Source organism: Athene noctua, chromosome 22 (genome assembly GCF_965140245.1).
Source record: "Athene noctua chromosome 22, bAthNoc1.hap1.1, whole genome shotgun sequence".
Lineage (NCBI taxonomy): Eukaryota > Metazoa > Chordata > Aves > Strigiformes > Strigidae > Athene > Athene noctua.
Genome location: NC_134058.1, coordinates 908,010 through 921,573, shown reverse-complemented (window position 1 = coordinate 921,573; position 13,564 = coordinate 908,010).

The window sequence follows — 13,564 nt, the reverse complement described above, 5'->3', positions numbered from 1 at the left end:
ATCTTTCTTCCAAGCCATTTCCTCCTCAGAAGATTTTTGCCTCTCGGTTTCACATCTCCTTCCAAAACATTCACATCTCCCTTAAACTGACTTGAATGTAAACGATGCAAATGCAGCAAGAAGGTAATTAGTCTCTGGAGACTACAATCGGGATTTAAGCAGTGAAATCATTTTCGATGGGTACGATTTCACCTGGCTGAGAAAGGAAGAATTGCCTAAAGAGCACGCTGGTTTGGGGAGGGGCGGGCGCGCAGCCCAGCGCTCGCTGCCCAGCGCTGCCACCCTTCTCCTGCAAGAACTGCCCCGCTCTGCAGCTGCCTTAAAGGCTTTTTTTTTGACGGGAGGACGGGCTCAGGCTGCGGCTCAGCAGCTCCTGGTGACACACGCTGTTCCCGGCTCCATCTGCTCAGCCCCATACAAACACACCGCCCCTTGAAAGCACCCAAATGTTCGTCTCCCCTGCCCGGGCGTTTGCCCCCCCCGGGCTCTGCCTTCCCGCAGTGCCCGACTGCCAAAACCTATTTCTGCTCTTGGCCACGTCTCGCCTTGGAGTCCCGAAAGTCATTTCCCACCCTGGACCAGGAGCTGCAGCTGCAATCAACTGGCTGGGCTCATATGCTCCAAATCACCATAATGGCACTTCAGAAATGCAAATAAAAGTGAGATTATGATATTTTACGTAAATAAGCAATGTGGCAATCCCAGACTGGCTTGGCCTGCCAGAGAAATTCGCTGGAGAGATATTAACATTGAAATATGTGAGCGTGTTTGCATGGAACATTTATTGTATAACTCTGGGCTCCAATAAAGGCTTATATAAATTATTCATTTTGGAACTGAGATGAAATGCCAAAACCCCCACCCACCAAGGGACTGCTTTTATTACAACCAAAGATCTCGTCTTAGTTAGCAACCAAGCTATTAAGACAGCATGCAAGGTAATTACGAGTGGGAAATGAAGAGTGACCTCCCTGACAGAGGCCCAAGGCTCGGGTCATCCCTACCCCAGGCTGCTCTCGGACGATGCAGAAGCGGGGCCCTGCGCAGCCACGAGCGCAAGCGCCTGCCCGCCGTGCTGCTCGCCAGAAGGCAAGCGGGCGCGTGCTAGGGGAAAGCTCTCAGGCAAGAGCATGGCTGGCTTGCAGCTGCGGGCGACAAGTGGCCACCTTGCTGTGAGCCCGGCCCCGGGGCCCTCTGGGGCACTGGCCCCCAAGAGCAGCCGCCGTGCTGTGCCCACGGAGGAGAGCGGGCACCGCGTGGAGCGGAGCGGCCGCTGCCCCTGCCCGGGCACACGCGGTGCAAAGCGTTTCCCTGTGCAAATGCACAAAAAACCCAACCCTGGGCGGCAGTTGCCATGGCAACTCCTCTTTAAACACTGCTGTTAAACAGTTGTGTTGAACCCTCCGCAAGCATCATCGCGGGAGCTGCGGCCGTGGCGGTTTCGTGCCGCTCCCTGCCAGGCCGCGTCCCAGCGCCGCGGGCTGGGACAGCAGGTTGCTGCGTTCCCTGCACCTGCGAAGCCGACTCTAAGGATCCCCTCGCCCATTTGCGGTTGAAAATCCCTTTTTTCCATCTCAGATGCCTGCAGTACCCACAATCCCGACATGTGGCTGGAATTAGTCTTCCATGTGCCCCCTCCCATCGCCTCCACCTCTCCAGTTTCCGGGAGGCAAAAAATAAGGTGATGGATCACGGATGCCAGTCTGGGGGCTGCTGCCTCTCCGGATTTGAACGGGGAGGGTGGCAGGGACTCCCTTTTTGAGCTGCCTGTCACCTGCCCGGCCCCAGCTGCCCCTGCCCAGCCTCACCTCCAGCCCACTTGGGCAGGGGGGCAGCGGGGTGCTCCTTCAGCCTCCAGCCAGCAGCGCCCGCACCGCCCGCCCTGTCCTGCCCTGCCCCTCCAGTGCTGGGGCAAGGGAGCTCTTCCCTCCGCCCGCAGGTTTCTATAACCCTGCACCTGAGGTTCATGAGGCTGCTCTGGTGCCCCGTCAAGCCTCTCCTGCCTGCCTCGATGGCCCTGGCCTTGCCCACAGGGCAGGAGGAGATGCTCAGGGCCACGGCCAGGTGGGGCGGTTGGTACCTCAGGCCTCCGGGCGCAACAGAGCTTTTGTGCTGCTCCGACCGTGTCCCCAGCGTGGGACAGCCCTCAGCCAGGGCCCGGCGAGGGAGCTGGAAAGCGGCGGGTGCCCGCCCAGCCCCGCGACAGGCGGCACACGGCTCCCCGGGGAGCTGGCGCGGGGACGGCCACAGCGGCGACGCTTCGCTTCTGCTCTCGCAGCCCGGTGTGTGCAGTCACAGCGTCCCATACGACCGCAAGGAGTTCTCTTTCCCAACTGTAACTTTTTTATATCAGCAGCTGTCTCTGCCTCCAGCAGCATTTTAAGGATCATAAGAAAGGCTAAGTGGAAGTTTTCCTTTTTTTTTTTTTTTTCTTTTTCTTTTGGAAGCAGATCAAACAGCCTGAGTCGAACAGCTTCGTGTGGTCTGGAGCAGGGACGTGTGCGACAGGCGCCCGGGCAGGAGGCGGCGGGGGGAGCGCTGCTGGGCTCCCCCGGCCCTGCTCCCCTCGGGAAAGGACACAGCTCATCAGGAAGCCGCCCCGTGGCCCCCACCAAGCCCCGTGGCCCCCACCACCCTCCCGTGACACCGCTTCTGGCATCCCAGCGAGTGTGGAAGACGGGAGGCGCAGAAGGGCGGCTGTACCGTGGTGATCCTGCGTGCCAGCCTGCTCTTGGCTTCCTTCAGCTGCAGGATGAGGAATGATTTCATTGCAGGGATTGCTAATAAGAGGTTTGTATGAGAGAGAGAAATAGGAAGAGGTGAAGCTACCTATCACAATAGTGAGTAATGAAATTAGGAGAGTAATAATTACCAGTGCATGAGATTCCAAGCAGAGCAATTATCACAAGTGCGGTATCACTAACTGCCTTGGGTCTCCGCAGACGTCTCCCACCCCTCGGTTTGTTTTCACACCACACAGCTCCGGGCAGCTCCGGCACTCCGCTGCGGCTGCCACCCCCCTCCTGCCCGCTGCCGTCTCCACGCCGCCGGGGACCGGAGCCGGTGCGGCCAGGGAAGGGCTGGAAGAGCATTTTCTTGTCCTGCTGCTTCTGCTCGGGGAAGTAGCCAAGTAATTTCTTCCCCTTAGCACCCCTTAGTGTTTAGAGGCTGAAGACAAACAAGCCTGTGCCTGCTGTTGGATCTCTGTGGTGTTAGACTCCCCGGCTGGGTTAGAAAACAAGCCCTGCAACAACGCTGCCGGCTCCGGCGCTTTTACAAACTTCCCAAGGCACGGGGAGCACCGGGGCAGCGCGTGCGTGCGATGTCCGGCTCCGTTACCACCGGCCCCTGCCCCCCACCTGGGACGAGCCTCTGGCATAACCGCCTGGGGAACGGAGCCCCGCGTCTCTGCCGGAATGCAGCCCTTGAACCAAAAATACATCCCGAATCTGTCAGAAGAATGCATCTTGGGCTCCAGGGGCCAAATTGTGCCATCTCATTGTGTAACCAGAGATGATATAATTCCAGATCGTGGCATCTTTAGTGGGGATTTTATTTCTCAGCCTGCGGCGGTGTGTCTTGGGGAGGGCTCGGTGTTTTGTTAGGGGGATGATCAAATGACTCTGAGGACCCGGAGACAGACAGCATTGTCAGCTTCTCTTCATGAAGTTTATATTTAAAGCCTGTGCACTGTGCTGGAACACTAATTTGACATATTTCTGAGGGCTGCTTCTCCTCGGCGTCAGCCGGTGCTCTCTGGCAAGCGCAGAAGGGGCCAGCTCTCTCCTCCATGGGTACGCGGGGGAGCGGAGAGCGGGATCAGGACCTGCCCTCCCACGGGAGACGGGTGAGATCCCTCACACCTCCGGCACCGGGCACTGGCGCAGGGTCTGGGCCGTGCCCCCTGCTCGTGGGGTGCCTCCGCTGGGCTTCCAGGAGTTGGGGGGGGCTTGTGGCATCACCAGGTGCTACATGGGGGAGGTTGCCGCTGATACCCAGCCAGGTCGTGGCCGGCAAGCATGGCTCGGAGCGGCCATGTGCCGGGCCTCCCTCCCGCCCGGCCGCCGGAGAAGGGTCTCATCCCGCACAGGCTCCCTCCTGCGCGGCGTCGCGCGGCACGCCGAGGAGATTCAGCTCTGCGGAAACCCAAACAATGAGGGGAAGTGTCAATAAACATATATTTTTACAGTCCATTATCTTACCCTTGCCAGCTTTGAGACTGTTATTGCACCAAGCCATTAAATCCCCTCCATGAGCGAAAGATGCCATTTGTGTAACGCAGCGTAATGGGACCATTAACGCTCTCCCTCCCCCCGCCGCAGAGCCTTTCCGGGAGAGGCATTAATATCCACACTCACAAAAACAATCCCTTAGTTCCAGGTTATTTGCACTTAATACAGCAATATTGCTCCAATCCCCCTAAAATTAGCACGGATGATTTCAACAAAACAAATAAAACATATTAATTAATAATCCCTATGATGAATGCATGAATATAAATAGGTCATTATGTCTATCTAGAAGCTATTTCAGGAGCAGAAGGGCTTGCGATTTCTTGACAAGGGTCATCAGAGGACATGAGTAATTTGCAGCCTAGGGGCTAGATCAAGTCACAGCTGACTTGCCCTGAGAACAGGGGACACATTTGTCGCTGTGGGACTCGCAGCGCGGTCTGTGTTCACTGGTATTTCCATTTACTGACCTTCCAGAGTCTATTTTTTTTTTTAAAATAATTAAACGACATTTCCGGTTCAATAATGTTTTGCTCTATTAGCGGTAGAATCTTAAGAGACAGAATTAAAATAAGGGAGAGAAACAGCACGTGCGGGCGGCCTCGTGAAAGCCGCAGCCCCTCGCCAGGCTGCGGCCCCGTCTTCGCCCTTCCCGGTGCTGAGCAAACCACCGCCCCGCTCCCGCCCCAGCCCCAGCTCCCGGCCGCTCGCTCTGCAGCGCCCTTGTTCCTCGGCCTCAGCCCAGAGCACGCAGCTGGGCCATTTTTGCTCTTTTTACTTCTTCTTACGCTACGGCTGCTGGCAGGCTTTGCCAGCAGAGGAGAGCGTGAGTAGCAGCGCGCTGGGATGATTAGCAACCCCCTCCTGAAAGCGTTGTTATTAGCAGGGTGACGTGGGGATGGCCACAGAGCTGGGACGTGCCCCAGGGCCACCGGGCGTGCAGGGCCAAAACCAGCCTGGGGAAACCACGGCTTGAAAGCGGCTGGGTTGGGAAGAACCCCGAGTCCTGTGCAGAGAGCATCGGTCTGGGAGCAAAGCAGAACGACCCAGACGCCGTCCCTGGAGCTGCTCGGAGACCAGGCGCCGGTGCCTGGCCTGGCCACGCCACCTGCAGCACTAAGCTCACATCTGTGGAAGTTTGGATACTGCTGAGATATATATCGACAGCAGCAATTAATCCCTCGATTTATTTGCTGACCTGCTGCATAGAAGGGTCACGTTCAATTCAGCTACTGAAATATGCTGCTATTGTTGTAGGCAGCAACCTCACTTCCCAGCGTTTAGATTTTATTCTTCTAGATCCTGGCACTAAAAAGCGTAACCTGCAGCAGCTCTTGAGGCTCACGCTTGGCCGAGACGGGAGAGCTGGCGAGAAGCTCTCGAGGGGAACGTGCCTTGGGACAGCCAGGGGTAATCACACCGCTTCCCTACCAGCCCTGCGCCCGCAGCGCCTCCTCCTCCTTCTTCTCCTCCTCCTCCTCCTCTTCCTTTTTCTCCTCCTCCTCCTCCTCCTCCTCCTCCTCCTCCTCCTCCTCCTCCTTCTCCTCCACAGAGACTCAACTCTCCTTGAAGCAGCTTTGGGAAGGCGTCTGCAGGCAGGCACGGCTCCCACCCCGGTGTGGGGGCTCTTGGCCTCATCCTCACAGATTTCCCTGCCTGCACGTGCAGTCCAGGGAGAAACGGGGAGATCTACCTCACCCCCCTGCCCCTCGGCACCGAAGAGCATGTGGCTGGAGGGGCCGTGTGCTGGCGCAGCGGTGATGGAGCTGCTCGCTGGCTGCGCTCGAGGTGCCGAGAATGTCCTGGCAGCACGAACCCCCACGTGACACGGACGTGACGTGGTCCCAGCTCTTTCCTGGCTTTTCCTTCCAGCACTGTCACTTACACATTTTTTTTAATGAATTGATTCCTAATCTCCTTCCAGAGAAAGATCAAACAAGCCCTTATGTCTTTGTTGGCTCTTTCCTTCGCGTACTTTTAAGTCGTTACTCTGGTTCTGAAGCGCGGTTCAAAGGGAAGCGAGTGGGCTGGGTGCTGCTCCCCACGGCACCGTCACGCCCTGCCCCACGCGGCACCCTCCAGCCGCCTCACGCCGACTCCGCTGCTGCGGGGCAAATCAACGCCCGCGGCCTCGGCTCTTTGCGCTCATGTTTTATTTCTTCTGAGCAAGACTCTGCCATTAGCGTTTCTCCGCCGTGCCGCGCTGAGCAGCCCAGGCGGAGGAATTGGGAATTCAGAGCGCCGTGGCCCAGCATAACTCACCTTCTGGTTTGCGCCGGTTCAGCCGCAGCACCGTGGCTGCAGATGGCTCCTTGGTGCATCGTCTGGACACTGCGCTACGTGTAAAACTTCCCCCGCAGTGCCGGCTCGGTGCCCGGAGTCCTGCCCTGCCCTCGGGCAGGCTGCCCGGGGGGACGGGGCTGCGCCCTCGGGGGCATCCTCCAGCTTCGACCCACCACCCCCCTGCAGCCTCTGGAAGCTGTGGCCGCGGCCGCCTCGGAGCCACCTGCCTCCGCGCTCCGTGGCTGCCAGTGCTTTATGTTAGATAACACCCGCGTTTCAAACCTTTATCCCTTACTGAATTGTTAAGACCTGATTCTTAAACAGCAAAGCTGAAACACGCTGGAATTTATAGGGTTTTTATGTACATGCCATCATCTTGAACAATTGACAAGAATTTGAGAAAGATGCTGCCGCTGTTCTCCCATGGCGTCTTGAGGACGAGCTCAGAAAATGAATTGTCTTGCTGAAGACAATGCCCTTGATGCATAATAGCGGAGCCACCTCCGAACAATTGGGGGCTGATTTTTATTTTGGCTTTAACTCAGCTTCCTCAGCGCAGGTGTCCAATTTGCTCCTGCCTGTATAAATCCCACCATTTAAATGACTCAGCTGTTGGCACAAATCAACCTGGGAGATATTTCCCTGGCCAGGTTTGTACCTTGTGAAGGCAGAAACATCATGCCTGCAAAACAGCTGGCTGCGATATACTCGTACCCTGAAGGAGATTTACTGGATTAAATTGCACGTGAGGTTAAAACAACAACAGATTCCTCCAGCGTGTCTTTCACCCGGGGACTCGGGAGCTCTGGCGGGGAGCGGCCTGCCCAGACCCCTGCCAAGTGTAAAGGTGCGGGCAGCGGCTGCTAATTTACTGCAGGGGCTGGCAGCAGGTTAAGTGCAATAATTTGAAACAGCATTTCTGTAACCTTACGACAAGGGTAATAAAACTGGATGAGATGCGTGTTGTTCCCTGGAATTTATCAAACTAAGATCGCCTTTCTCTTTCAGGAAAGGTCACGATGTGCCTTATTTTATGGTGAGCGAAAGGACAAGGGTGGCTGCCCTGCTGTGCGGCTGAGTGTCTGTTTAAAAAACTTTTGGGTGAAAAGGTGTTGGTCATGGAGAGTTCGGAGTAAGGGGATGGGGAGGAAAGCCAGTCCCTCCGACCCCCCGGCGAGCCCCCTCCCAGCCAGCTGTAGCTCGGGAGCTTTACGCACCCTGCGGTTCTCCGCGTGCGCCGGGCAGGGATCGCTGCTTGCCGGAGCAGAGGAGCGCCCCGGCGGCTCTTCCTCCCCACTGACCTGTGAAGTTTGGTGTTTCTTGAAAAATGAGGTGAGGCAAACCCAGGCTGCCCACCCTTGCAAGTCCTTTTTCATAGGGAATATTTGCATTCAGGTGTCCGTGTGCTGTCGCCGCTCCCACAGAGGCGGCAGGCATCGCCTCCCACCGGCTCCGTGCCAGAGCTGGGGCAACGTGAAGAAACTTCAGAGCACCTAAAGGGAACTCAGCCGGGCTGAGGCTCCTGGGTCCCCTCCCACACCCAAATTCCCAAGCTTCTGTTCCCCCATTCCCACCCTCCAAGAGCCGCTGAAGCCCCTCAGCAGCTCCAGCAGGAACGGCGGCTGCCTCGAGCTGTTGTGGAGTTTCAGAGGATTTCTTACTGTTTGAGGCTGAGGAGCAGAGTCTGTATTGTATAAAGTAATTAAATAAAGCCATCAGTCTTCCCTCTGAAGTGACTGGTACTGGCTGTTTCATTACGATTTTTGTTCTTTGGAATATGACCTGGACAACGCTTACACCATCATGAGGTTTCTTTTCAAGGGTCTTAAAAGGAAATCAATTATTTTTAGAAATATAAATATTTTATGAACCTGCTTCTTTTTTTCTAATGATGGAATAAAGAAAAATATGGCCATTTTGCTCTTTAGCGATAGAAAGCAATGCGGCAATCCAATCTCAAAGCCTGCAGCACTCCACCAGAGTCACCTTCTCCAGGCATCCTAGGAGGGAGTTTGAAATACAATATTCCCGGTTAAATTATGCATCCGGGATCTGGCCGTTCTGCCGGCTGAGCACCCAGGCCCCGCTCGCAGCCGCCGTGCCCTGGCTCTGCCGGGGGAGAGGCAGCAGCTCCCTCCTGCCCCGACCCCGCAGCCCGGCGAGGGTGATGCTGTTGGCCCGAGCAGCCGAATCGGCGGCGACGGTCGCGCTGCGAGCGGGGATGGTGCGTCCCTGGTGCAAGGGCATGGACCTTGTGGAGGAGGGTGAGGTCCCTGCGCCAGACGGGCTTTCCGAGCCCCCAGGGACCAGCCTGAGGGGCGGCGGGGATGCGAGCGGCAGAGCGGGACGAGGGGCTGAGCTGGGGCACCTGCACCGGCACCCCGTGCGCTCGCACTTCCCACCCACGGGGCACCCAGCCCTGCTCCCTCCTTAACCTGGGAACCCAGCGCGCCTGACAAACGCGGGCGTTTAGGTTTTGATATTATTATTGTTTATATCAAACGAGTGAATTCCCAGCCGCTTTGGTTTGCTCTTACATAATTTAGACCAATCAGTGCGCTTCCTAACGCAACATGCTCTTAACTTTGCTGAGCCCTGAGGCATCGAATTTATATTCTGTTCTGCTGCTGTGAAAATGAATGGTGTGGTGGTGACAAGAGGAAGAAGGAGCTTTAAAGAGAGAGAAGCCAAAGAGAAAGATAGTTGAAAGAAGCAGAAAGGCAGGGAGAGGAGAAGATACGGAACAGCAAAGTGGTTTATAATGGAAGGACTGTAATTTATTTTGACACTAATCATGTATTATTCATTCAGAACAAAAATAAACCTTATTAACCAGGAAAAACAGATCTCCCATCTCCAGCCCACATTGTGACGAGCGAGTCGCGGTGGCGAGGATCCTGACAGCCACCAGCCTGGCTCCGTGCCGCATCCTGCGCCGTGCGCCCGTCCTCGCCCGGTGGAGCAGCCCCGCGGGCGCTGGGGCAGGAGCAGCCCGATGCTCCCGCAGCAGCGCGAGCGACCACGGCTCTGAGGGACTTTGGCTGTCAGGGGGGCCAGGTAACGCACTCGTATTGTTTCCATCCCTTGTCCCTGAGGCTACAAAGAGCCGGGTGGCTCCGTCGGCTGCTGGGCACAGCGGCAGCAGCACTCAGATGCCCGGAGGAAAAGCAAATCGTGGCTGTGAAGGTGCAGCTCAGAGAAGGGCACGGCGAGAGCCGGCCTCAAAGCTGAGCCAGGCGCGTGTCTGCCAGAGGGCACGGGGTCCTGCCGCCGGGCTGGCTCGGGTGGCCCAGGGCCAAGGCGTGTGGCACGGCCGAGGGAGGAGGATTTGCGAGGCTGAACTCAGAGCACGCTGGAAACCTTGTCCTTGCCAGCCGGGGAATTGGGATCTGTCTGTGTATTCCACAGCCCCCCGCAGCACCCACCTGCAGGCTCTCTCCACCCTGCAGTCACTGCCCAGATGCCTCGGGATGAAAGAGCCGGGAGGGACTCAGCGGGTGTTTATGAGAGCAAGAGGCTGAGTAACCTCTGCTGCTCCGCCTGCCAGGAAACCCGCAGGGTTTTGGCGGTGCCGAAGGGGTCTGCGCGCCCGGACGATGCGTCCCAGCACACGCTCTCGCTCTGCCCTGCTGCAGACGCCCGTCTCGCCAGGGGCAAACCGTCCTGCCCGGGCGGCAGCATGCGCCCTGCAGCGTCACCCGCGGGCGGTTGGCACCGTGATGTCTTGCTTCACCGGTTGGTTTGCCGTGAGGTTTGTGGTGGGAACGCCACTGTCATTTCAACTGGTGAAGCTCAGAGGATGGGCACTGAGTAACTGTGTTGCCTCCCTGCTTCAGAAACCCAGCTGACAAACCCAGAATCACCGGGCCTTTGCTGCCCGTGCCGCCTGTGACCCCCATGCTGCCTGTGACCCCCATGCCGCCTGTGACCCCCGTGCTGCCTGTGACCCCCGTGCTGCCTGTGAGCTGCCGGTGTGATTAGGGCACCAAATCCCTCTCCCGTCAGACCAAGGCAGCCACCTCCTCCCGCACGCAGCTCTCCCGCACCGAAAGGACCTGGCATCTCAACCCCTGCCCGGTTTCACCCATTCTCTTTTCCCTGTGAGGCAGATGGGAATGGGCAGGAGAAACTCAACCCGCGGCTAATTCACTCCTAATGGCCCCCGTGGAAGGGCCTGCGGGGAGGGGAGAGCCAGCACGGGGAGCAGGAGAACCCCGACCCACCATTTGCGCCGACCCTAAAGCGTGGTGCAAGGCTGCTAACGCAGGACGGGTTTGGATGGTGGAGGGCTCCACGTGCCGGAGAGCCGGGGCACGAGCTGGGGCATGAACCAGGACACGAGCCAGGGCACGAGCTGGGGCAGGAGCTGGGGCAGGAGCCGGGGCACGAACCAGGACACGAGCCGGCGCACGGCACACACACGCTTCCAGCATCCCCGGCCGGGACAGACCGGGATTCCCAGGCAGGAGCAGGAGCTGCCTGTAGTTTCTCTGCCTTCCCCACCGCAGTTACTAACGACCAGTTACTAGCGATTGTCTCCGCTTCCTCACCGTACTTTGTGCACAACTCATAAAGTGTAGCTCATCAGCTCCCGGCGTCAAATCAACCCTCCCTGGCTCCTGGCAAGATTTAGAGTGGATTTTAAAGCATTATTACTGACTTATGAGGCTTTAAATAATATTGGACTCTGCATATCTTTCAAATCTACTTTCTTTTAATATCCCTGATCAGGTTTTAAGGTCTAAGCCTGGAGATTTATGGGCCTGTCCTCTCTGTAATTCAGAGTCATGTGTGGCTTGCGATTTCAGCATTTATGTTCCTGGGTTTTGAAGCAAGTTTTGCTTCACGCTCTGGGATTTCTATTTTAACATGAAAAGCAAACACATTTTCAGCAGCGCTTCCTTTCTGTCGGCCTAAGGAGAGTCCTGGAGAGGGAGTTGCGTGCCCCATCGACGCTCTCCCCGAGGTGTTCTCAGCACCGGGGAGATGCTGTGCAGGGGGGGAGCTGCTCGCTGGGCCCGTCTGCGTTTGCAGCAGCTGGTTTCCCACACCGGGCTCAGCGGACGAGGCGGGTCTGGGATGACTGAGCAGCTGTCACGCAGCAAGGAGAGACTTTTAAAGCCTGGAACAGGAGCGTTGTCTGTTGGGAGCACGGTGGGAAGGCGACCTTTCCCTCCGCCACGTTGCTCCACGTGCCCTGCGCTGCAGCGCCCTGCCCCAGCTCCTCTCGATGTGCTGCGGGGTTTTGTATTCGCTCCCCTGTCTCCGCACGCTTCAGGTCACCGGCTGACAAGTTTATTTACTTGTTATAACACAGAACAAATTACGAAGCGGCTCTCTGAGACCCCCTAGGCGGGAGCAAGAGTGAGCGGGCACATGGTGAGTGAGCAGCGCTGATGGAGTCGTGGTCGGAGCAGGCAGGAAGCAGTAGGGCAACATGCTGTGGGAAGCAACAAATTATAAATTGAGGTATTCAATCTCTAGAAAGCTTACACATTTAATTATCTAGCCAGACCTTCAGGGAAAAGAATTACAACAATAATTATCAATTTGTTCTTTGTATCCAAGGGCAAATTTAGCATTTAGAGGACAGAGTTGTTGCTGGCTTCTTTTTTTCCCGGTTTTTTTTTTGTCATCCTGATTAGGAAAATGTACTTTAGTCTTTGAAATGAATGATTCCCTCTCCGGCCAGCGGAGCTGCTTCCTTGGAAAACATCCTGGGTGCCGGGTGTTTGCTAGGAGCAGGACTGAGGTCAGAGCTGGGTTGGAAACGGGCGGTTTTGCCCAAGGGGGAAAAACGTGGGAGATTTTTGCTGCTTTCACACCTCAGAAGCCTTGGGCAATGCTCCCACCTTCTCCCGGTGAGCAGGCAAGGCTGCCAAGGCGAGAATGCCCGGGCTCTGCCCCAGCTTCCCCCTCCCACACCTGGAAAAGCAGCTTTGCCCGGAGCCTGCAGTCACCTAACACTCTCCAGCTGCTCCCCGTGGGGTTTTTTAATGACTGAAGGGCACAGGGTGCCGCTTGCCAGAGCAGAGGAGCCACCAGACACCCCAACCCTGCCTCGCACCCGCCCTCGCCGCCCCTCGCTGCCGCCCTCGCCGGCCTCACAGACCCCCCGCTGCCGGGGGGTTCCCACTGCTCAGCGTATTCCCCGCACGTTGTCTCATTATTGATTCCATTTCGTGTTAATAGGCCCTGTCATAAACCACATCAACGATAATGAGGCATTTTATGTTGATTGTTGATCTATGGGAATTTCCAGAAACCGCATTCTTTATTTATCCAGCAGCATAATGGTAAATCCAATGCCGTAGCTGTGCAAAGCAAGGGGCTGGTTTTCCTTCCGGGCTGGAAGCCTGGGCAAGAGGTGATTTTCCAAAGCAAAATTGGTCCTGAGCGGAGAAATGAGCCGAGTTGTGTTCATCCAAAGGGCTGTGGGTCCAGCAGTTTCCCTCTGGAGTCCCCCCCCACGGGCTGCTCAGAGCTTGCCCAGCTCATCCTCCCAGGTGGAGGAAGGCTGCTCGTCCTCCTCGTCCTGACACACAAGGAGCCGTTTCCACTCTCACGGGCTGCAGCTCTGCCCCCCATCACATCACTATTGCTCGTTCAGGGTTTGTTTTTTCAATGGCAAAAAGCTTTTAGGGGAAAACCCCTCCCGCTCCTGGACCTTCAGGGAGGTCAGAACCTCACGTTTCCAGAACAAAGGGGCCCCTGCCAGGTCTGCCTGCGGGACGGGCAGGAAAGGCAGCGAAACTCCGCGCGCTGCCGGGGTCAAAGAGCTCCCTGGGTGCCAGGCTGGGCGATACTGGGCGCATCCCTGTTATTTTGCTTGGTTGCTAGAAAAGGCTCCCCCGGCCAGGGTGTTCCTGGCCCCCAGCCCCCTGCCAGAGGGGCGAGGGCTGCAGGGGTGCACAAAACCCAGGGACCGCAGCCTGCAGTCCCTTGCAGTTATCTGCTCCTGACAGGCTTTAATTCATAGATAATGGACATTTTTTTACAGTTATTTGAATACATCAGTTTCCACTTGACCCCTCTGAACAACTTCTTGA